Genomic DNA, 25,113 nt, shown 5'->3' with positions numbered 1-25,113 from the left:
ATCATATAGCTTCCTCTTATTCTTTCCAACTTTTCTTCTTTTTTCCTTTGACATGCACTTTCTCCCTTTTGCCTCTTGCTTGATCTTACTCTCCTCTCTTATTTTACTGTTAGTGATAATTGTAGCAATTTCTATGTGTGAGGTCAAGAACAAAGATGGACTGTTATCAGAACCAAGAAAAGAAGTCATCTCAGTGCCTTTTCCTTCCAACTCAACCCCATCTTGTTCTTACTGTTAGAAGTCATGAGCAGCAGAAGAGAGAGGTCAGAACAAATCTAAGAGGGCACACAAAATACTTGCAAGATTGTTGATGTTTTTTACACTTCCTTGTTCCATGTTCTTCAGTTTTTTCAGGTTTCATGCTGGCTTTGGAGTAAACATTTCAAGGGTTCAGTTGTTTTCTCTTTATTCAATTACTAATAGAGACCCATAGACATCAACGGCAAAAGTGAGTTAGACAGTTTTCAACCGTCCAATAACACAATTATAGTGTTTAGAGGGTTTTCTTTCACTCACAGATGCAACTTCTATCCATTTTTAGTTTGAGGGAAGAAATAAATACATTTCTGAAAGTGCAAAATTTGAATATTCCATAATGTATAAATGCCACATTTCTCCCTGAGAGGTAACCAGCACAAGTAACTTTTTCTTCCTCACAACCTACCTCACTCTGTGCTTTCTTCTGGGGGGTTTAGGATAGAAGAATAGGCTTTTGCTCCTATCCCAATAGTTCCTATCCTTTGGAATAATCCTCAGTGTAGTGAGGTGGGATTGGCCTGCTCAGGATGTGAGTTTTCTAACTTGAATTGAAATCCATGTTGAGCGATACTCGACACTGTCAAATCTATGTCATGATTTGGCAGAGAGTCCAGGTCAAGTCATGGCCTTACAGCATCTTTCTATTTCTGTGCTTGCCCTCTTTTCTGGTGGGGCAGCTGACATAAAGCTAGAGTCCTGGAGCCTTGACAAGTTTCTAGAAGCACTTTTGGGTAGAAGAGCCCTACCAGCATATTTGGAGCAGCAAAAATAATGACAATACATAACATGCTGTATAGTCTTGCCAGACACTGTGCAAGCATTGTCTCATTGAAGCCTCTCAAAAATGTTATGAGGTAGGTACTATTATTAGCATCCTTATCTTATAGATCAAGAAACTGAGGCTTAAAGAAATTGGCACTTGTTGAGAAGATATAGCTATGAAATGTTACTTCAAGAATTTCAACTTGGTCCTGTTTGACTGCAAAGCCTGTAGTGTAACCACTCTATTACTAGCCTATTTCCATAAAATTGACCCAAAGAGTTAGCATAATGATGATGGGAGTAGGGCAGTGTCAATCAGAAAATGGGAAAAAAGTGAAAATTCCCATGGAAAGTAATCATAACAACAACACTGATCAACATTTCCTGAGCATTTATCATATGTCAGGCACTGTTCTTAATCCTTTAAGAATGGATTAACTCATGGAATCTTTACAACAAATCCTAAGAGATAAGCATTATTTTTATTAGCATCTTAATTTTGTTTTTGTTTTTTTTTTGTGTGCAAAAACTGAAGCTCAAAGGAATTACATTAAGGGATCATACAACTAGTAGTTAACAGGCTATAGAGGAGTTGAAATAAGAACATAATGAACCTATGTGTCCTCCGTGGAGATAACAAAGGGAAAACTGGAAAAATAACTTACAGAAGTTCTCCAGCACAGCTTACTTTCTGTGATTTGCTCACATAGTCAGAAACATCTGTAGGTAACAAGAATTCAAAGCCCTGGACCAACCCCTTTCCTCAGAGTGAATGTAGGAAGTTTGGGATGACGCCTGCGTATCCTCAGAACAGTCCCTTAACCATTCCTCCCTCCCCAGACCAGGAGGGTTCCAGTGCCAAGGAGCTCTTCTGTCCTATTGAAAGCAAAGAATGGTTGCCTCTGAAATAAGTACAAAGAGCAAGCAAATTTAGTCAGTTTATGCAAAACACAAAATGGCATCTGCCATCTGGAAAAATACACCAAAGCCGTGAGCCGTCAAGGCTCTTTCAAGACTTTGGCATGTAAAATCAACATTTTTTTTTTTTAAGTCTGAAAGGTCCACGTGAAAGGTCCCAGCTTCACTAAATGTAATTCCCTCTTCTCCCATTCCTGTGGCTGGCCATCCACTCTCCCATCGCATATACTTCCAAGTTAAAAAATATATATATATATATATTATATATATGAAACGTGTATATATAAAAAATAAATATTTATATTTTTTCCCTTCTCAATGTTGCAAGGATCTCTGAGAATATGGATTTGACAAAGACGGTTTTTAAAATGAAAATGATCTTTTAAACCCTTCATAATTACCTCCTTTTTTACATTTAAAATGGTTTAAACAAGTAAACTTGCCTATATCTAGTTTGTCATTGACATTCCCAAGGCCCCGAAGGCGTGGGTGGGCACCGCTGCTGTCTTTGTGATCACAGGCTCCTGATACGTCCTCTCCCTGCACTCACTGCGAGGAGTTCAAGACAGAAGAGAACAAGGAAGTCCACCGAGGCTTTGCCATGGTGCCAGGCTGGGTAAGCAGGGCATCCAGACAAAAATGTGTCCATCAGACAGGAGGTGAAATGGGACGTTGGCAATGCTTATTAGAGTTAGGGTGAAATGGACAGTAATTGAGACCTGGAAAAATCACTGATGCCGTGTGAGGGGGAAGCCAGTCAAACCAAATGGACTGAAAAGAGACAGAATCACGGCTGAGGATGAAGTTATCTATAGGCTTGAACTCGAGGAGACGGGAGCACGGTCAGAAAAAGCGAATAACACAAGAACACAGGACCAACATATATGTAACAGTATCTAAAATGCAGTAAGTGATTCCCATGGGACAGCTGCTTCACAGGCATTAGCTCATTGTCACAACAACTCTATAAGGGAGAAACTTTACATGTGAGAAAACTGGGGGCTAGACACTGCTGATGGCAGTGTCTAGATTTAAAGATGGGTGGTCTGATTTCAGAGTCTATCCTTGTAACCACCCTGTTTTACCGCCTAGCATATAAATGGATAGCCTAGACTAGAAACATCTGTATCATGAGACTATCCATGTCCCCCTAATGGTAGAATACTAGGGGACTTTTATTTAATGTTTGCTTTCTATTTCCATATTGTCTACTTTATAATCAAAATGTTTTGAAGGGTTACTGGGGAAAGAAGCTAAAAGTTGCTTAAGGAAGGAAAGAAGCTGAAACTTGGTTAATGAAGAAAACTTGGTTTTCTCGGGTGCAGAAGACCACACAAGTTCAGAAGCTGGAATGATGGTCTGAGTGGCAGCCAGCATCAGTCCTGGCACTGTTCAGACCAGAGTTCATTGCTGTCTGTGACTGATTGGGATACACCTTCCATCTGCAACCTTTCAGTTCTCCCCAGGTCAACCCCCTTCCAAGGCTGAGGATATAATTCCGAAGGTTGGACATTTGGGACTAGGGGAGGGATTGTATGGGGCAGGGATAATGGGCTGGGGAACAGTTCACATCTTCAAGAGCATCAGATTCTCCACTTCTTTTCTTCACACAATCTATCCATGTTTGTTTGATCCCTGACTCATTCAGTCACCCCCTGTCCCTGTTTAGATGTGCCTGGTGACAGGATATTTTTCAGTTGCATTAAAATGAATATGCTTTTGATCATTTCTTTATCTTTTAGATTTAGGGAGACATGCTGAAGTTTCCTGGACATTGGTGTGATGCGTGTAGCCTGTTCTAATGGAAAGAGACATAGCTTGGAGTCTGCCAGACCTCAATTAAAATCCTAGCTCTGCCACTTATCAGCTACAGATAATTTATTTAATCTCTTTGGTCCTCAGTTTCCTCATCTGTAAAATGCAAGATGCTAGATAGAAGGTTTGGGTTGGCAAAATAAATAATAATTATTATATAATATATAATAAGTAGCACCTATAAAATCATTAGATGCTATCTATACACAAATTCCAGCAGAAGACCCATTCCTGCCACTTCTGGGAAGTTGCCAAGTTGCTACAGAAATGATGTGACAATGGACTCCAATATATTATTGAAATGACATTCTCCAACTCCAGGGGCTGAGGAGCTTGCTGCTATCACAGAACCCCCTTTAGGCCAGTCTTTTGAGTGTCACTTACACCAGTTTGGAAGTAATCTGCTTGCTCGCCCTTCCAGCAAAGGATGTCATGATCAGCTAATGGAAAGTGACAAGAAGGGATATAATGAATGAGAGGGAGTTAAAGTTTGGGATAAAAAAAAAAAAAGAGCCTTGTTCTTTTGGGGAATGTACAATGCTAAGCATACCATGTTAAATCGTGCATGTCAAATAATGGACTAATTAAGAATCTTCATCCATTTTTTTCACATCTCATTTTTGTTGCCCTTTCAAACATGTATTTTCAAATTAGCTCTTAGCTCTTTAAATAAGTACCAAGGGGAAAGAAAAAGAAAAAAGAAACCTTGGCTATCAGAGAAGCAGAAGATAAACGTAAAAGAAAATACACAGAGAGTGGAGATGGGGACTTTGTGGGAGACATCGGGAAGTTTTAGAATTGTAGCAGCAACTTCTTGAATAATGGAATTTAATAACATATAATAAACTATGATCCAGGAGAACTCTGATTCAATCCCACTAATTGTTCGAGCCAGTGAAATGAAGGCGAAGTTTATCGTGCCAACGTGCTGCTACTGCCACAGAGCACCGCAGGGGACAGACCATTGTTCCCAGCTGCCTACCTCCTCACACCCAGAGGGCACATGGTCCCTGCCCTCCAAACACCAGGCTGAATCTCCAACTTTCAATGACAGTCCTCGTTCTAGGACTTTAAAGTCACAGAAATGTAATTTTTTGCAATCAACAAACTATTGTATTAAGGAAAGAACAGAGGGGTTACTAGATACAAAGCCTTCAATTAGGTTAGAAAGAATAATAACCAATGTGCTTTCATGCTAATGTCAAAAAGTACAAAAACCTATAATAAATCTAATTGAGCACATGATCATAAGCACTGTTTTTCTACCTACATAGTTCTGTTATATTAAGGTAGACTCCAAATAGAGAAACACATTTTTTTTCATTGTTATTGAAAAGGGTGGATTTTTTTTTTCTTTTTAATTTGGATCATTTTACCAATGTCAAAAAATGGGAAGGTATAATTAAGAAAAAAATGATTGTCTCTGTCCTTACTCACTGATTATTCCTAAGCATAAAAAAAGGAAGGAATGAAAGCAATCATCTGGATAATTCAGGTCTCCCCCCAAAAGATTAGAGGTTTCTAATAAAAACATATTGGTTTTGCCTAAATTATTAAGATAATAGCCTTACTTTCCATGTTATTTTATGAGTGTGGACCTGTCTATTGATGAAAAATCTTTTGTTACTATTTAAAAGGTTTTTTTAGGTTTTTCTGACAGTTAAGTATATAATTTTTTGTACCTAAACTTTAATGTACCTCAAAAATAGCAGGTCTAAAATTCTACAGAGCATTTTGCAGAGCAGCTATTTAAATTACTAAACCTAAAAAAAGGGTTAAGTATTACCTTCCCTTTCCCAAAAAGGTCCATGAAATCTGGAATACATTTGGGGGCAGACGGGGGGGTGAAATACCTCTGTAAACTGATAGTCTAAAAACAGCAAAATTAGTATTGTGCCACCACCATGAGCAGCTAATAAAGAGAACATGGTCAAAAGAGATTAAGGTTCAAATTAAGGTCAGAAAAGAAACTGATTGAGGAAAACTGCCATGTTCCGTTGCATGGCAGTTTAAGTGAGACAGTTTCCCCCCTGAATCAGTCTTAGGTTGAAAAATTACACTGTTGGGGTTAATAAAGAGGCCGGGCATTTGTTTGGACTGAGACTTCAATTAAAATGTTATTTGGGGCAGCCAGAGCTAATGTCTTGCTTAGAGGTAAACTGAACTGCCTTTTAAGAGGATGGAAATAAAAAAAGAAGAAGAAGAAGAAGAAAAAAAGACCACCTAATCTGTCAAAGACACTGAATAACTGGCAGAAAGAATTGTGTTTGCTGGACCTGTGCCCAACTCAGCAGTGAGCATTCTTAAGGGTTTTGTGACATCATCTGAGGCAGCTGAGGTTTTCTGAGTTTTTGATTGTTACACTGGGTGAGGGATCTAGTGTTCAGCTGAGGCTTCTTTGAGACAAAGAAAAAAATCTGGTTGGTGTAATATGCCAAGTTTTTTTTTTTTTTTTTTTAATGCCACAAAAGAGGGGGGGGACCAAGAATTCTGGGTCTTAGTCTCACGACTCTATCCCAGAGACAAATATTGATGAATACAGTTAATTGAATTTCTCAGTCCATACGAATTTGCCCACAGTGAAACAAAAACCACCAAAGTTGGCTTTCATTTCACTTCTTTAGGGTGAGTGGAAATCCACCCTGAATAAGCTCCTTCCCCTCCACAGAGATTCACTGAACATGTTTACTCTGGCCAGCATCGGGCATACTTTGGCCAGCAAGGCAGACACTTTCCCAATGTTTATGGGAAGGGAGACAGTCAATAAGTGAAAAGATAAATAAATATACAATTACAAATTGATAAGATTGAAGGAAACAGAGTGAAAATGGGGAAACATTCTATTGCTCTTCAGTCTTTTTCTTAACCAATCCCACAAGCAGCAACTATTTGAAGACCTCATTATTAGTGCCTGGGATGGTTGAGGAAGTTGGTTAATGCTAGATAGAAAATATGTGATTTTCTGTTGGGGAGTTGGGGATCTGGTCATGGAGATAAACAGTGATGCACAGAGAGAAGGGGGTGAGATAGTCAAAATTGCATGAATTAGAACCAAAATGAACTTAGAGTATGGATTTTTTTTTTTTTCTGGTTGTGCCTCGCAGCATGCAGGATCTTACTTCTCTGACCAGAGATCTGACCTGTGCCCCCTGCAGTGGAAGTGCGGAGTCCTAACCACTGGACCGCCAGGGAATTCCCCTAGAGTATGGATTTTGATTGGCATTTCTTGTCCAAAGAGTGGTACAAACAAAGCAATGGACTTCTATGGAAGTGCAGAACCAGAAAAGGCCCCCAGGGCAGAGAGGAGTGAAGCCAGGTGACGGCACAAAAGAAAAGATGCACTAGGGTCCAGAGGTGAGGAAAGGAACCATTCCTGTAGCTCATTTCCTTTATGCTATTCAATTTTTTCAACCAAGTCTAGAGAATGGACCCAATTTGTCTGGATCTCAATCCACACTGATCTGCAAAAGTCCTTTCATTCAAAATGAAGAAGATAACGATGAGCGTGTGAATTTCTCTCTCTCCCCAACCCACCAAAATGAAAACAAAACAAAACTAATAGAAGATGCTTAATCTTTAGACTATTCTTTAAGAAGTTCATCTTGGTTGAAAGAAAAGTGGCAGACAGTGCCTCAAGTCCAAGCCACACAGAGGCATAATGCAAAAGGGGAAGATTTGATACTTTGAAAATGAAACGCCAATAATGAGATCACTGCAGTGGGAACCAGTGTACCAGAGAGCTGAGAAGTAACACAACATCATGAGTGCTACGTCTGTCCAAGTCGTGGCAAAAATCTGCCAGGCCCAGATTGACAAGATTAGTCATTTAGAAGCCCATAGATCACAGAAAAAATCTCCTCCTCCTCCTCACTGAAAAGAGTTGATCATCAGTTTAAATAGAAACTGATTAGAACACCAATTCTTCAAAGCATAAATATTTCATTCACCAACCAGTTGCAATTTATCCCAGGGCAATTAAGAAGAAAGTATGCAAAGCTACAACACAAAAGGTGTAACTACAGTCAACTTGAACAGGGAATTAGGTTTGACATAGATATTGGATATGGGGTGAAAACACAGACTACACTGTCCCAGACATAGTCAGGGACCTTGGGGGAAACATGCATAACTATACAACCCAGTTAGCCCTCTTCACTACCCTTCACCCCTTGAGTCTACTTGAGCCAATATGATTCTCATTCAGCAAACATTTGTCAGATACTTTCTAGATGCTGGGTGCTGCGTTGGGTATTGGAAATTCTACCCTGGACAGGACAATCACATGCCCTTCCTTCTTCTTTTTTTTTTTTTTTACTTTTTATTGGAGTGTAGTTGATTTACAATGTTGTGTTAGTCTCTGCTATACAGCAAAGTGAATCTGTTATACATATACATATATCCACTCTTTTTTAGATTCTTTTCCCATATAGGCCATTACAGAGTATTGAGTTCCCTGTGCTATGCAATAGGTCCTTATTAGTTATCTTTTTATATATAGTACTGTGTATATGACAATCCCAATCTCCCAGTTTATCCCTAACCCCCCTTACCCCCGATAACCATGAGGTTGTTTTCTACATCTGTAACTCTATTTGTTTTATATATAAATTCATTTGTACCCTTTTTTTAGATTCCACATGTAAGTGATATAATAGGATATTTGTTTTTCTCTGTCTGACTTACTTCACTCAGCATGACAATCTCTAGGTCCATCCATGTTGCTGCAAATGGCATTATTTTATGGCTGAGTAATATTCCATTGTATATACGTACCACATCTTCTTTATCCATTCCTTTCGAAAAGATACATGCACCCCAATGTTCACTGCAGCACTATTTACAATAGCCTGGACATGGAAGCAACCTAAAAGCCCTTCCTTCTTAACCATCTCCTGCTTATCTTCAGTTCTATCTGTCCCCTTGCCCGGCTTCACTTTTTCCCATAGTATTTATCACTACATAACATTGTATCATACCTATATTTGTTTCTTATTCATTGCCTCACTTATTAAAATACAAGTGCCATGGGCAGGCACTTTGACTGCCTTACTGCATGGTATCCCCAACATCTACGCCACATTAAGGGCTCCAAGAATATGTGCTGGATAAATAAGGCTTATGTTCAAATAACTCCATTTCAATCATGATAAGCAGAATAAAAGAAAACTATAGGTGTTGTGAGCATGTATCATTAGGAAATGAGGGAGGCATTTCCTGAGCAAAGGACTTTTAATAACTAAAATCAATAAATTAATAAAATAAAGAGAGGAGTTTGTCTGAAGAAGGGGTTAGGGAGGGCCTTTCAAAGAGAGGCAGCAACATGTATAAAGGAGCTCCTGGTGCTGAAATGACAGGAAAAAAGGCCAGTGACATGGAGCCGAGGGGAGAGTTTCAAGAGATCAGGTGGGAGCTGTGGACAGGAGCCAGATGATGCCAAGTCTTGCAGGACACACTCAAGATTTTGGACTTTACTGAGCAATACAGAGAGTTTTAGGCAGTGACATGATCACAATTCCCAATTCAGGAATCTCTCTAATAAGCACCAAAGCGAGCATCGTAGCCTGAGCATTCTGAAATCACCTGGGTGTACGAAACAGCTGAGCTACTTCAGCATGCAGGGAAGAGGGAGGTATGAAGACCTGGCCATATTTATCGAGGATATGGTAGAGGCTCTACATTACAACAGAGAGTATGGGGAGGCTGGGAGCAGCAAAAAGATGGGTGCCTCGGTCCCTGAAGAGAATATAACCAAGCTACAGAAAGGCATTGTGCATTCATGGAAAACTTAAAGGGAACTGAGAACCCCCAAATGAACATGTGTGCCTGGGTCCTTCCGGCTTTGAGGCCAGCGCTGCCCCATGAGGCCCCTCCTGGTCCTGCCAGGCCTCCCCTGGGTTCTGTACTCCAGCAGTAAGAGGCTACCTCAGGCTCCCCCGCCACAGATGCAATGTGCAATGTCTCCTCCATGCCTTGCACAAGTTACCCGTCATTCTACCCCTCACTCCACCCTCATGGTGCCTCCTGACAGACTGCTGGGCTCCTGCCCAGGACCCAACACTAAGATGTGACACGTGGTAGGTACCCAATAAATATTTGTCAGATCAACGTTAGAGAGTATGCTAAAATCTGTCACTCTTTTCAAACCTTTCTAGCACACGCTTATTGCATGTCTACTTTGTGGCAGGCACAGTGTTGAGGCCTTTTCATGCATTCTCATTTAATCTTCACAATAATCTCAAAAGGCAGATATTGTTATTATCCCCAATTTGCTGACAAGGAAACTTAAGGCCCAGAGAGGTACAGGAACTTGCTTAAGATTTCTCTCACCGTGTACCAGGGACACGAACTCACTTCCGTTCCTCTCCTAAGGCCCTGGTCTGATTCATTACTTGCTTATGCTCACCTCCTCCCTGAAGGCTTCCTTGATAGTCCAAACTGCCATAAAGAAAAGCTTCAGGGCTCCTGAAGTATTTTCATAACTCTCCTACCTAATGTCGTCCCAACCACTGTGAATGCCTTTGATGGGTCTTCTTTATCTTGTGCTCAACCAACGTTGAACACAGTGTTTGGCACATGATAGGAGTGTGAGTGAATATTTGTTGAAGAATAAATGGGTGGATAAATAAGCCCTTTTAAGAAACTCATTAAGAAAACACATTATACACAAATTCTAACAGATAAATTGAAGAACGACCATCACGTTAACAAGAATTCTACATTTCCTATTCTTTCCTCCCTCCCCACCTACCACCATGTTCCTTTACATACTGGTTTCTCTGGTAAATTGAAAATCTGGTTCATTTTCAAATGAGAAACATTGTCCTGTTACATAAAAGGAGAAAAGGGAATCATGAAGACATTACATGACTACACATGAGTCATGGGTCCACGCACAAGCTGAGAGGACGTCCAGCGGAGGAGCGGGCAGAAAAGGGAATTATTCACTGACACCGGATTCTCCTTCACAAGCATCAAAAAAGCTATACTTCATTTAAAAAGGCAGAAAGATGAGTGATAACACTTTTTCAACTTGGAATACATCCCATAGAAATATTTAACCCAGACCTACAGAAGCTGAAATATTCCAAACCAACCACAATTCAGAAGTTGGGATCTCCCTGATGCGATCACTATACGAGAAACAGCATGTTTATTGTCTCATAAGAGACATGTCACCTAACAATTCATAAGAGGGGGTCTGAGGGAAATAACTCACCCATTGTGAAGTCAATGTTCAAATCAATATGCCTTGGGGAGAAAAATATTGCTCATTGATGGAGATTGATTTTTCTTTTCCTTAAGAAATTCTCGAGGGGTAAACAACATTTTTTTTCATAGTGAATGTAAATAAACATGCAACTGTCAAGGTCTACATTTTCCTATCATCATTAGTATGATACTCAAAAATTATTAGTGTAATTATGAGTGCCTTTCGACCTATTGAAAAATAGATGTCGGTTCCATTTTTTTTAAATCTCATTTTAATATCCAAGCAACAGGACCACCACACAGACAACTCAATGTATGTCTTCTGCTTTACTTAACAGCACTCTTATCAGTGAGATGATTTTGATGTTTTAAGATAATCAAAAATTAGCATAAAAACTAAGAAAACTGGATCCTAGATTTGTTTACCTACAAATTGAATAATGACTACTTTTAAAAAACTGTCTCTCTCTTACATTTCCTACTCCCAATCCCCCAAATGATTACAGCAACATTGCATCTAGCCATTTACCAGCTGCCTTCCGAAAGAGAAGAAGTTTTAATGGGCAAAGGAAAAGAAGGCTGAATTTAATTGGTTTATATTTAACATGTTGCTTCAGGCTGGTGAATCTTTCAGATTTCTTTACAAGGCTACAGTAGATTATATTGCCTAATTCATAGATTGTCTTCTTAGGTGAAATGTGTGCCAGAAAGAAAGCTTGCCTTCTACCCTTTTGAAACTCAAAGGTTGCATAAGAAAGGACAGATGGATGATTTGGGGGAAAAAAGAAATGTCACTCAATTAATATTTGTGGAAAAGGGTGTCACAGATCACTGGCGGAATTTCTACCCATTGGCAACTCCCCCGAGCAGCCCAAGATTAACTGAGCACCCAGGTTACCAAGTTCTATGAGGAGAGGAGAATAATTATGCAGACGATTACAGAGGCCGAGCCGGGGAGGCAACAGAAGTGTAGCTCGATGAACCATCTTCTGTATGCAGGAATAACCCCTGACACCCTAGGAGGCAAACAGGCCATTTTTGTTGTTTTTCTTCTGTGATGGACATGGATTCATATCAAGCCACACTCCCATATCCTATTCCTCCCATGTCTAAAAGAACACATTTTTCAAGTGGCTTGAACAGATTAAATTAGGAACCAAGTTCATTGATTGACACACAATCATGACTTACAACTTGACTTTAGGAAAAATTCACACTACACTTAATACACTGATTTTTCTCATCTAATAGATTGACTACAAGCATATGGTAGCACACTGAATGCTGTACAGAAGAACAACAAAGTAAAGCAAAACAAAAACAAAAAATAAAAAAATTTCCATTAAAAGAAAATGTAAGACCTAAACTCACCCTTTCTAAAAATTTGCTTCTGTAGGAAATAAAAAGACCTTGATCCACCAGAAGTACCAAAATCAAATCTGTGTTAGTCTTTTAAAGTCCTACTTCTTTAAAATTCAAGAATTATCTGCACGCTTTGGTAGGGCTGTGTGGTTGCTTATTACTTACAACATATTTCTGCTTTGATCACAAATTGAGGAGGAGCTAACATTGAGAAACAAGGAACAGAAATATCTATAGACACTGATAATAAACTACAGACTTAGATGAGCAAGGTTGGGGACAGAAAATATGATCCTCTAGGAAGAATAATGTAGTAACAATCAGAACACATCTGGGATTTGATTCAAACTGACCTGGAACTGAATGGACCCCCAAGCTGTTCTGTACACAACACAACACACACACACACACACACACACACAATGAGATTTCCAAAAGTGAAATTTCAAAGAGTTATCCAAAGGAGTTAAACTAAGAAAAGATTTCACTGGCAGATACAGGAATAACTTTACCCCTTCTATGGTGACCTGTGAGTGGAGTGAACAGCGGGCTAAACAGATCTTTCTATCAAAAGGTCCCACCTAACCCTCCCACTCCAGCAGGGTTCTGAAGGTGTCAGCAGGATTTGGTTGACTGGACCATTAATGGAGCTTCGGTTAACTATTGACTGATTAGGGATTTGCCTTATCTTTCCATCAGGAGCTGGTTCAAGACTTAACGGTAAGCAATTTAGAGCCAGGGTGAACCTACCCACATGCCTTTTTCTTCTTTTCCTTTGGGTCACTTTAGCTTGTCCTTCCCCTTAATTCACGTTCGGGTCAGAATGGCCAGTCCTTCCCGTGCTTGGGAGTCCTCAAAAGGACTGCAGATGAGAGGGGCCAGGTTCATGGTGAGGCATGTCCAGAGACAGAGGCCTAGAACAGTGCTTCCTTTTGCAAAACCTTGCTTACTGGCCTGGGTCCTCCCATTAAGTCCCTGGGAGAAAATCGATGTCTTTGTGTTTCTAAAAATGCTGGTGATGCCTGTGGGTAAGAATCAGCCCCCCTGCCCCCCAGAAAGCAGGCAGCCTCTGCTGAAGGCCTCTTGGCAAAGCTGGGGAATCAGCACAGGCAGCTTGGGCCCAGCTGCCCCAGATAAGAGGTGGCCCGTGTTAATGTACAGGCTTCCTCTGCACCTCAGCAGGGCCTTCCTTTTCTAAACAGTCTCCCTTTAATGTTGGCGAATGTTGTTTTTCCATTGACTCAACATCTCGCCTCTGGTGGTGAGCCAGTGGGGAAAGTTGGAGCGGGGGAGGGAGGAGGAAAGTGGGAGAGAGTGAGGCCAAGGCAGAGGAGAGAGGGACGGTGAGCCACGCTTCCAAACAAGCTGGACACCTGCTTTGGAAAGACAGTGACCAAACCTAAAATTCTTTCTTCCTCACGATTTAGATCCCCTCTTTGTTCCCTGTATGTCTGTGATCCGCCCTGGCCCCTTCCCCAGAATGTTGCCTCCTTTCCTTCGCCAGGAACTAATCCAGCATGGTAACTACCATGAGGGATTCCTAGCTTTTCTCTGCCAATTTAACTGTCTTATCTGAAGGAAAGAAAGAATAAGAGAGTTACTGGAGTGTATTAAAGAGGAGAAAGAAATTCTAGGGGAAAAAATGAAACCAAAGATGGGAGGAAAGCAAGAGAGAAGAAGGAAATTAGAGAGGAAAACAGGGAAGAGGAGAAAGGGGTAAGTGAGGGGAAAAAAGGATGAAAATGAAAGGCAAAAAGGAGAGAATAAAAGGATAAAGCAAAAAAGAAAGAAAGAGAAGAAAAGAAGAAGGAGTGCAGAAAAATGAAATCTGAAATGAGAGGTTTTCCCCAGAAGCTTGGTTTTTCAAGCCACAGGACAGACCCCAGGTTGAGGATGGAGAGCAGTGAGTCCCCTTTGGGGCTTCTCTGGGCAAGACAAGGTCAAGGGGCATCTTCAAAACTAAATCTTGATTAGAGCCAGCTAAATGTTTTGACTTGAAGGAGACATGCAGGATTAAAAAGCAAAATAGAGCAGCATGGGTAAGAAAGAAACAGGAAAAGAAAGAAAATTGAAAAAAGAAACAAAACTCACGGGAGACACAAAGGGAATGATAGAAAACACTTCTGAATCAGCTAGTCATCTACTAACAAGCTGCAAAGATTTCCAATGACAAGTTGTCACATTAGTTTAGTGAAACTGAAGCAGTACTTATCCCCTTTCCTGTGCTTAATCTCTCCCTGCGTGCCACAGAAACATGCTACCACGTTTAATAGGATTAGTTTCATTCACTTTCTCCCTCCACCCCTTTTTATTTTTTACAATTCTATTTTCAGCAATACAGGGATCCTTGAATTCGACTTCCTGCGGTGCACAGCAAAACCTGGCATGCATGGTTTTTACCCTTTAAAGACTTTATTTGAATCTGAAAAATGTAATTTGACTATTTTGTACCCCCTCCCCCAAATGAATTACTTTGTCCTCCTGGAAATCTCCATAACTTGGAGGGTGGGGGAGGGAGTGTTGATGGTAAAAGGGTCAAGAGAGAACCTGGGCTATGAAGAAGCTGACAAAGCCCCATCCCTGCAGAGGCCATGTGCCCTAGGAGGAATTGTTCCGGCTCTGAAGGCAGGCAAACCTGTGTTCCGATTCTGACGGCTACTTACCGGCTTTGTGGCCTTAAGCAGGTGGTGAAAGCTTCCCTGTCTCCGTTTACTCATCCATACAATACAGCAGGGATAATTCTCATCAGGGCTGTTGGGAGAACTACACCTAATGTACTTATTTCTTCACTGCTAAGGTTCACTTTTTCTCATATTTTATTATGTTCCTGAAATCAATATGTCCTACAATCGATTGTGCATTTAAGGTCATTATGTTTTCCTTTTCTCCCAAAGGGCACATTTAAATGGATGGTGTGTCTTAGAGTCTATGGCATTTTAGAAGAAAATGGAAGTGCTGGACATAAAGCATCTGGCGCAGTTCTGAGGTAGGAAGTGCTCAGAAGATGCTAGAATTATCTATCACTGCTCATCACTATGCCTATGCCCCTCCCTCCCATATTCTCGCAGAAAGACCACTTTGGAACACGGAGAGAAGGAGGTGTTGACACTTTTGTCCCTCACCCAGATTCCTTTAGACTCCTGCTCTGAATCGAATCGAGGTTTCAGAAACCTGGCTAAATCGAACACATCATAACTGTCCCTCCGTGTTGGATAAGAACCAAAATCGTCCGGTCCACTCGCTCTCTCAACAGGGTCACCAACTGCCACGCTCAGCAGTGTCTTGCAAACAGTAATTATCTTCTTTGAACCCACTTTGGGTTTCGCAGCCCCTCCTGCCCTCTCCCCCAGGCACCACCCCCGAAGATTAGCATTGAGACCCCCGAAGATTAGGTGAACTCCGCCTGCCCCGGGAGGGAAAAGGATGGGGACTCGGGGACCTGGGGGAGTGAGGGAGCCACCCTGGGGCCTAGGATGGGGATGGAGGGGAGGTGGAGCTGGGCGGAAGGAGGAAGCTGGCTGCCCGGAGCCCGTGCGGGGCGCTGGGGGGACCCCCCAGTCGGAGCCGGAGCGCGGGGAGCCGCGGGTGGGGGACGCACGGTGAGACCCCTCCGGATCGGGAACGCGCACCAACAGCGCCGCGCACGGGATAGCCCGGGCTGCCCGCCCCCGAGAGGCGGCTGCCGGGAGGGGGGCTGCCCGAGGCCTTCCGCCGACCGGGATCAGCGGGTGACCCAGAGCATTCCAGAGCCTCGCCAGACTGGCAGGAGGCGCCCTTCCCGCGAGCCCGAGCAAGGGTCCGATTTAGCCTCCAGCCTTGCCTTCGCTCCCGCCTTCTACTCCGTCCCTCGAACCACACTTCACACCCCTTCCGCCACCCCACCCCCCAGCCTCCTCGCCCACCCCCGACCTCCTGCACCCCCCATCCCCTCCAGTTATCCGCTTTGGCCCTCGCACTCCCAACCCCACCTCTCCCCCGAACTCCACTCCCTCAGCCCCACTGCCAGCTACCCACCCCGCCCCTTACCTTGTGCAGGACCCCTAGTCCCCACCTCCACCCACCTCATCTATAATCTCCCCTCACCCCTACCCGGCACCCTCCTACACGCCCCCCTCCCACTCCCCTTCTCCCACCCCCCCACCCCACCCTGCTCCTCCACATCTTCCTCTCAGCCTCTGCCCCTGTCCTCCTCCCCTACAAGAATAGGCAAAAGTACTCCTTCCACCACGACCACCACCAGGAGGGTGCTTGGGAGTAAGGAACCAGAAGCTGATACCTGTCTCCCTACAGCCTGGCTCCAGATGTGTGCTTCTCTGTGGTTGTTGAGGGCCTTTGTTTTGTCCCCTAGAGTCACAGACACAGCCCTCTCTCACCCCCAGTAGTCACAGAGCAGGAATCTTCCACACTGGCCCAAAGATATCCACAAACGCTGGAAGGACAGGCATGTAGGGATCAAGCTTGGGCTTTCCCTCATGCAGAGAGTAAAGGGTGCCCACTCCCAGCCCCTGAGCTCACTCACTAGGGGCTGGGCCCTCGGGTGCCCCAAGTGGGAAATCTCTTCCTTAACCCAGGAATAGGCAGTGATTACTAATCTCAAGCCTTCTGAGGATACCAGCAAAACACCTTCCTTGGGATGTTTAATTAGCCACTCACAGCCATCTCCAGTTCTAAAATTGTCAGCCTTCTTGATCTGTTCTCTGCTGGTTATGCCCATTCCATTCCTCTGGCTTTCTTCCCCTCACCCTGCTGCAGAGTCACAGCCAGCGATGGCCCCTTCCCGCCTATCTTTCTTTCCCTTCTTTCTTTCCCTTCTCACAGCTGTCTTTGGCTGGGCTCTCCCTTAATTACCTTGGGGTGTGTTCCTATTCATTGGATCGAACATAATTTTAAGAAGGGTTGTATTTTACATGACAGATTTGGGGGACTTGTTCATTCACACATGTAAAAACATATGGTAGATGATATACACTTGTTTTAGTTTACCTAGGAATGTTGCCCTTTTTTGCCTTCTTGTTGTTCCCTCTTTGAATAGAACTTTTTGTCCTGTGGTTTTGTTGGTGGGACAGGCAGCTTCTGTAGGAAAGGTCTGCCATCTATAAAGCAGGGAAGGTGAAAGAAAGAAAGAAAAGAAAGAAAGAAAGAAAGGAAGGAAAAGAGAGGGAGGGAGGAAGGAAGGAAGAAAGAAAGAAAGAGAGAAAGAAAGAAAGGAGGAAGGAAGGAAGGAAAGGAAGAAAGAAAGGAAGAAAGGAAGGAAGGAAAAGGGAGGGAGGGAGTAAGGAAGGAAGGAGGGAAGAAAGAAAGGAAGGAAGGAAGGAAAAGAGAGGGAGGGAGGAAGGAAGAAAGAGAGAAAGAAAGGAGGAAGGAAGGAAAGGAAGAAAGAAAGGAAGGAAGGAAGGAAAAGAGAGGGAGGGAGGATGGAAGGAAGGAAGGAAGAAAGAAAGAAAGAAAAAGAAAGAAAGAAAGAAAGGAAGAAAGAGAAAGAAAGAGAGAGAGAAAGAAAGAGAAAGAAAGAAAGATGGATTTCACATCGGTAAATGCCTCCTGTCTGCCAGTGGGACTGATGGACAGTTCTAAGTCCAAGAGCACCGGGCCTAGCTTCCAAACATACACCAATGCTATTTTTTATGGCTTAAAAGGTGAGAGGTGAGCATATAAAGTGTCCAAAGTAGCAAGTATGCATAAGCTAAAATGTGCATACACGTACACATCAAATGACAGTCCACTTAGCTTCGCCAAAATATTGGGTGGGAGAGGGCTCTGTGCAGGAGGAGTACAGGTCAGCGCAAGTGTGAAGAACACACATTTGTAGACCAAATAGGTTCCATTTTTATTGAGCACCAGTCATGTGCTGAACAATATTACTTATGTAAAACCCTCTACAATTAGGAGTTGGATACTATCCCCATTTAACAGATAAAAAGAACTGAGGCTCAGATAAAGTGACACACCCACGGTCACAGAGGCAGCGACTGGCTGAGCAGTTAACTGGAAACACAGCATGACCCCCAGATTTCCACGTCCTCCTGCTGATTGCCTAGCTGGCAGGGGCCCAGAAATCTTTATTTTTGAACATCTTCCTTGGTGATTCCTGTTGACTAGCCCCGTCTTGGGAACCGCTCCTCCACCTGAAACCAGCCCGCTATCCCTGTCACCAGCCTTGCCTCTGAGCAGCCTTCTCCGCGTTGGATAAAGCATTTAAAACATATTTAAATAGCAATTTTGAAAAACTATGCAGCATATGGATTTTCCTTTTGATCTCAAAATGATGACAAACAGACACTTAGATACTTCATAAAAGAAATATTACCAGAAAAATTATAGAAATCTGGCTTTCAACTTTGTCTTGCTCTAATTTAAACAAAATGCAACTTTCCAGAGTCACTCTCTCTCCCCCCGAAGAAATCCAAACTGGGAGCTTCCTTCTCTTTTTCCCTGCGTGCGCCTGGCCTACACCTATTTATTTCTAACTCACTGGCGTCCTGAATAAAAGCCTTGTAAGATGGGCAGTAGGGATTACTTAAATCCTACCATCAAAGCCCCTGAAAAGAGCATCTCCTCCGAATTCACACCCTTGACTTAGAAGAAAAGGAAGCTGGGAGTAACGGCCAAATATCCTTAGACCGAAGAAATAAAGGGGGTGGGCAGAAGGGGAGGTCTCCAGCCCTCCAGAGGTCCCCGCCCCTCTCTGGGTCCCCGGCGGTGGCCCCAACCTCCCAGGTTAAGCGCGTCCACCGGCGCGCCGCCGCCTCGGCCCCGCAGCAACAGGCTGGCGGTGTGGGCAGGGGCGGCCGCGGGGCCGCGCGGCCCCGGAGGCGTCGGACGTTCCCAGCTCCGCGGCGCGCGGGGAGCAGGTAGCTGCTCTCTGCGTCCGGCGTGTGCCCAGCTCGGGTCAGCGGGGCCGTGCGGAGGCCCCCGGGAAAGGCCCAGGCCGCGGGGTTGGCGCGGGGCGACCCACACTCCAAGGGGCACGCGGGAGGGAGGGCGCGCCCTCCGCCCTCAGCGCGGCGCCACGGCCGCCTCTTCTCGCGCGCGACGTCTCCGGGCCAGAGAGGCCGCGACACCTAGCGCGGGGCCGAGGCGAGGAAGGAAGGGCCGGGCGGGAGGAGGAGACCGGGAGGAAGCTGCAGGCGAGGAAGCCCCATTGCCGCCTTGGGGCCGGAGAGGAGACTCCCAGCGTTCCCTCCCGACCCGAAACTTTTCCAACACACGCAGGCGTGTGCCGCGCGAGTTTCGGCGGCCCCGAGTCGCCAGCGGGAAGGAGGCTCGTCAAACAAACCTGTCCCCGGGCACGCACGCGGAGGTACACAGGCACACGGGGAGGGCCTGGGCCTCCGGGGAAGCTCTGAGGGCGTGCAGGCAGCGGGCGCCACCCGGCCCGAAAGGGGCTCCCCGCGCGTGGGAACCAGTGCTTAAAATCCTGCCGAAGCTCGGAAGTGTAGCGGTGCCCAGAGGCTCTGCGTAACTTTGCCCACTGCGCCCCCGCGTGCAGACGCGTCCCCTCACACGCACACCCTCACCCCACCCCATGCCCCCCGGCTGCAGCTCGAGACTGCCCTTGTATTTCAGGGACAGGGAAAGAGATGCTGATCCGCGCCGAAGAGGGAGGGTTGTAAATGGCGCGAATCCCACTCCCTAGCACCCCCAGATTCGGAGGGAGAGCGCCCCGTTCTCCCCGAAAGCGTCCCCTTCACTTCCCTGTGCCCTTGGCTTCTTCACTACTGTGGACTGAAGAGGATAAAGCACAAGCAGATCGATGTGTATTTTTTTCTGAAATCACGACCTCTCCAAATCCTAGCCCTCAAAGAGCCGGGTAGGGTTAGAGAAAGTCAAGTTATTTCGGGGGGTGGGGGGCGGGCAACGGCACCCCTCGGAAGGCGTGCGCGCGGCCTGGCGGGCGCCTCGCCGGGCTCAGCGCGGCCAGGCGGAGTGGCTGGATTATGTAAGTAACAGCCCTCCATGTGCTCACCACCATCTGTTAATATCTTGATATTGGAAAGTTCGGTGCCTGAGGCAGAGCCAGGGTTGGCGACGCAGAGCTCCCAGCCTACTCCTTTCTACTCCGGGGCAGGGAACGTACCTCTCTTTGATTGTTTTCGCCTTCTCCCATAAAATCAAGTAGTAGTGTGCCCCTTCAGTCACTGACAACCAACCCCCTCTAACCGCGGGAGTGTGTTTGTGGGAGAAGAGTGATTTTCTTCGAGGTCACTTTATTGTAAGGAATCCTTTCAATGAATTTTTTATTTTTATGACAATTCTAGGCTCCTTTAGGCTTTGTGGTGGGCCCTGATTTGGGGGTGGGGGCTTTATTATTTTAAAAATTACTTTTTTCTGCCAACACCCCTGACCCCACATTCTTGTAAGGGTTATATTTCAGCTTCTTTGGAGTGACTCGCTTCTGTTTACTTTGAAAGCTGTTGGTTAAACAAACATCACTCAGGAGGCTTCTAAGCAGTGGGGTTCCCAGGAGAGAAACTGTGCAGCTGCTACTTGCTACTGATCTCGTGGCATTTCACTTTCCCCCCCATTCAGAACAAATCCAGGTTGGGCTTGGCGTCACACTGGGCATAGGGACTGAGAGAGAGAGAGAGAGAGAACATGGCAGGCAGTTAGTCTGCCTCTAGACAGCCTGAAGCAGGCCGGCCTGCACCCTAGAGTTGGTTTTTATTTCTTTCTCTTCCTCTCTTCAGGGTGGTGGTGGTGGTGAGTGGTGGATGGTGCTGTGTGTGTGCCCAGGCTGGATCTCCAGCATCTTTCTCCTGAAATAAACATCCACGTTTGTCTCTCAACTGGTCTGGTTGAAATTCCCAGAATTGGTTTGCTTAAGATCTGCTGACGGTTGTTTGTAAGGTTTTAAATTACTTATATGCAGTCTTCTCTCCTACCCCCACCTACTGGCTTTAAGAAAGAACCCGGAGGGGTAAAATACACCGAGAAAATGTCAAGGCGAAGTGTGTTTAACCCAGAACCAGATGCATAAGTGATAAGTGCAAGAGTTTGACTAAGAACGCACAGATCACTCTTCAGATAAATAAGTAAATGTAGCTTGCACGGATGGGGTTTGTTGGAAGACCGGTCAGAACTTGTGTTAACTTTTAAGTTATTGGGGTTGTGTTGGCATTGGGGCGGAGAAAGGGACTGACCCTCGGCTTGGCCGCTGGTTTCAGAGATGGAGCTAATATCTAGGCGACTTCTTGTCTCCGGGGCTGACTGATCGCTTCTCGCCTATCAGAAAACAAACCGGGAGTAGCCCGAGATAGGGGGCTCGGGCCTCACGCCTTGCTCCAGGGCGGCGCGAGACCCGGGAGAGCGCCGCAGCTCTGGCAAGAGAGGTTGCCAGGAGCCTGGCCTGTACGTCGCCTAGACATTAGGGCACAGGACCGGGCTCCGCGTACGCAGCTCGCGGAGCTGGGCTGTGGACCGAGCTCGCTCGTCCAGCGTCGCGCGCGCTATTTCAAAAAGCCGCTCTTGTGCCCAAATGCGGGCTGCGAACCTCCGCGGCAGAGCTGGCAAGCCGCGAGCCTCCGTCGCCGAGGCTGGGGGTGGGGGAGCTTTCCTGTTCGCCAAGCGGGTTACCCCGACTAAGACTGGGGCCTGCCTTCCCCTGGGAGTGATAAAGGACTTACTGGGGCTCGCAGGGAACTTTTCCCGCCGCCACTTCCCGGGCGTAGTGTGTGCTAAACGTGCACCCGAGCGCTAGGTGCAATTGACATAAACTTGTGGGCTAAAGTTCAAGCCGTTTCCTTCCAGAGTCTGAACCTTTTCTCCCTCCCAGCTTCCTTTCTTCCCCCTTCTCCCCCTCCTCCTTCCCTGCCCTCCTCCCTTTTAAATGTCAAACTGAGCAGATGGTTTTAAGGTGTGGAGGGCATGTATCCTTTACTCCTGCCAGTTTATTTGTGGGCTGGCGCTCACATGTACATACTGGGATACTTAAGGAAAATAATAGGACGAAAAAGAAGAAAGGAAGTAGCCTTGATTCATTCACAGAACCCACATTTCCCCGCTCAGTACACCCGCTTCCCTCGAAAGGACCCAACCAACAGAAGCATTATTCCGTCCTGTATGTAATGGGCACGTTGATAGATTATTTCTGTCCCCAGCCTAAATTGTCCCTTCTCAATTAGAACACTTGATACAGTAGCCGATCATTGGAAGTGTGAGTAGTGTGTTTGTGAGGGTCTGTGTTGTTTCCGTAATGGGGTGGGCGGGGGGAGTGTCAGGAGGCGGCAAAAGGGGAGAAATGAAGGCTGGAGATGCTCAAGCAAGTCTTTTTTTTCTTATCCCCAACACCTAACCGGGCCGGCCTGATTTTTTTTTTTTTCTTCTTCTTCTTCTTCTTTTCAATGTTTGAGTCCCGTGCCAAAAGTTTCCTACAGGGTATGGACTAGAACATAGTACCATCACTATTCTTATTCAAAGATTTGACTTCACAGTTTGATGAATTTGAGGCTGAGATTGTAAGTGTCCTAGGAAAAGTGTGTGCGTGCGTGTGTTGCAGAAGATGGTGGTAATGATCGGCCAGTATACTTGTAACACACTTCACAAACACTCTGTTGTCACGACGCAACACGATTCAACCTTTGATCTGATTAAATTCGAGGGACACACGAAAAATACTTGTCCCCATCCTACCAAAAAATGAGTGTCTTATCCACTAGGTATGAATGTTTCTGCTTCGCAGCCCTTGCAAGTCCTAGCTTTTATAGGATCTTTAAGTCATATGCGCAGTTGCTTTATTAAAAGCCGTTTACTGTGCCCGGTGAAAGAGACATTCTAGCTGCGGCTGGGCGCTTGCGCTTTAGCATTAGCAACTTTCAAATCCCAAGAAGCCCTTTAAGAGCCACGTTATCTAAAGAAGTCTTGCTGGTTATTTTTCGTCCAAGAAATGTCAAACCAAAGTGAATTTTCTATGGCTTGACTTAGAAGCCCGAAATTTAAGCGTTTGAAATTTCTTACCTAGTATACTTTAAAGTTTGTTACCCAGAGGTCAAAACTGTGTAAATCCTATTTGAAACCTCTCTCTTTAATCATTCTGGGGTGAGTGAGTTACTGAGCAGTAATCGCGTGGTAATGTTTGTAACATTTTTTTCCCCTAAAGGTTGCTGTACCTACAATCCAAATAAAGTTGTTAGAGGGAACCAAGGACAAATATTCTTCCTAACAATTTTGACGGGAGATTGACTGGGATTCAGCCAATACTGGTCTTCTTATATCAGATGCAGCGGAGCCGGTGTGAAACCTCTGGCACCTATTATTTTAATCCCAAACCTACCTGTATTTTCTTGTCCACCTCTCCTTTAAAAGGAAGCAAGGGTGACATGTATTCCTGATACTAGCTATGATCATTTAAAAAGTGGAAAGTTTTGAGGATCCTCACTCCCTCCTCTTAGACCACCCCACCCCTAAAACCTCCACTTTTTCTCCAGTATACTTTTCTGTGCCTTCCTCCACCCCTGTCCAAGGAGCGCTCACTCGCTCTGCCGCTCAGCGAACTCGATCAGCTGTATCTGGGAAACGAAGGGGGGGGGGGAAAAAAAAAAAGACCTGCGTCCTGGAAGAACGAGCGGCGCTCGCGCGGTCGCCGGCTTTGCACAGCGCCCGCAGATGGCTCGCTCCGGCCCGGGCGCGGCGATCCGGTCGCCCCCAAGCAGTGGCTGCGCGCGGGTGAGGGGGGGTGGGGGCGGGGATGGAGGCGGGGGAGGGGAGCGCGGGGCCCCTCTCCCCTCCTCTCCTCCCAGCCCCTCACCCCCACCCCTTTTATATTTTTTTTCCTCCCAAGTTCTCTTGCCTCGCTATCCCCCCTTGAATCCGAAGGCGCCTCGCGATTGGGTGCTGGGGCCGGGTACGTCAGTCAGACTGTGACGTGCAGTCTTCCTGTTTCCTTCAGCTGTGTCTTAAAGTAAATCTTGTTGTGGAGCGGAGCCCTCAGCTGAGGGAGCGCTCTGAAATAATACACCATTGCAGCCGGGGAAAGCAGAGCGGCGCAAAAGAGCTCTCGCCGGGTCCGCCTGCTCCCTCTCCGCTTCGCCCCTCTTCTCTCCTCTCCTCTCTCCCCTCTTCTACTCTCTTCTCTTCTCTCCTCTCCTATTCTCCTCTCTCCTCCTCTCGCCTCTTCTCTTCCCCTCTCTCCTCTCTTCTTGTCTTCCCTCCTCTCCTCCTCTCCTCTCCCTGCCCACCCTCTCCTCTCTCTCCCCTCCTTCTCCCCGTCGGCCCGCTCGCGCGCTCCCGCACGGACTCACCGTCCCTTGTCCAATTATCATATTCATCACCCGCAAGATCTCACCGTGCGTGTGCGCGCGCGTGTTTTCCTCTCTCCGCCTGCAAAAAAGGCTCGGTCCCACTGCTCTCTGCACCGAGTAAGTATCTTCTCCCCCTCGCGAGTCCCCTCCCCTTTTCCAGAATCACTTGTACCGGCTTGTTCTTGAATGAGAAGAAAAGAAAAGAGACTCCCATTACTCATACTCGTGTAAACATCTTTCCACCCTCCCCAGGAGAAAATGGTGTTCTTTAAATGAATCATAATAAAATAGTGTCTAAACAGTTTCTAAGCAGAAGCCTCAGTGGAACTCAGCGCTCCGCTCCTCCCAGTTCCTACGAGTAAGTGATCCGCTTGGCTTTTCTTTCTTTCTCTTTCCTGCTGGTGGCTGGGGGGTGGTGTTGGCGAGGGGGGGGGGAGGCTGATAGTGCTGGACTTGTCGCTGATCTTGTCACCTTTTGTGTACTGTTTCTGGAGGGTGAGGAGGCTTTCCCTTCCTTTCCTTCTTTCTCTTGCCCTCTCTTCTCAGGAGAGAG

At 45.5% G+C, this 25,113-nt stretch overlaps 1 protein-coding gene across 2 annotated transcripts in view; it reads left to right on the top strand.

Moving 5' to 3' along the window:
* The first annotated feature begins 24,201 nt into the window (after positions 1-24,201).
* PROX1 (prospero homeobox 1) overlaps positions 24,202-25,113 on the top strand; it is a 53,491-nt gene continuing 52,579 nt past the window's right edge. Inside the window, exons 1-2 of one of the 2 annotated variants that reach the window (XM_059938146.1) lie at positions 24,202-24,677; positions 24,813-24,918. The gene's annotated coding sequence lies outside the window, so the exon portion shown is untranslated. The remainder of the gene's footprint in view (positions 24,678-24,812; positions 24,919-25,113) is intronic. The other variant, XM_059938138.1, reaches the window with a different exon arrangement.

This window comes from Balaenoptera ricei, chromosome 1, assembly GCF_028023285.1.
Source record: "Balaenoptera ricei isolate mBalRic1 chromosome 1, mBalRic1.hap2, whole genome shotgun sequence".
Classification (NCBI taxonomy): Eukaryota; Metazoa; Chordata; class Mammalia; order Artiodactyla; family Balaenopteridae; genus Balaenoptera; species Balaenoptera ricei.
Note: the sequence above shows the minus strand (reverse complement) of the source record. Positions and strands in the feature narration are given on the sequence as shown.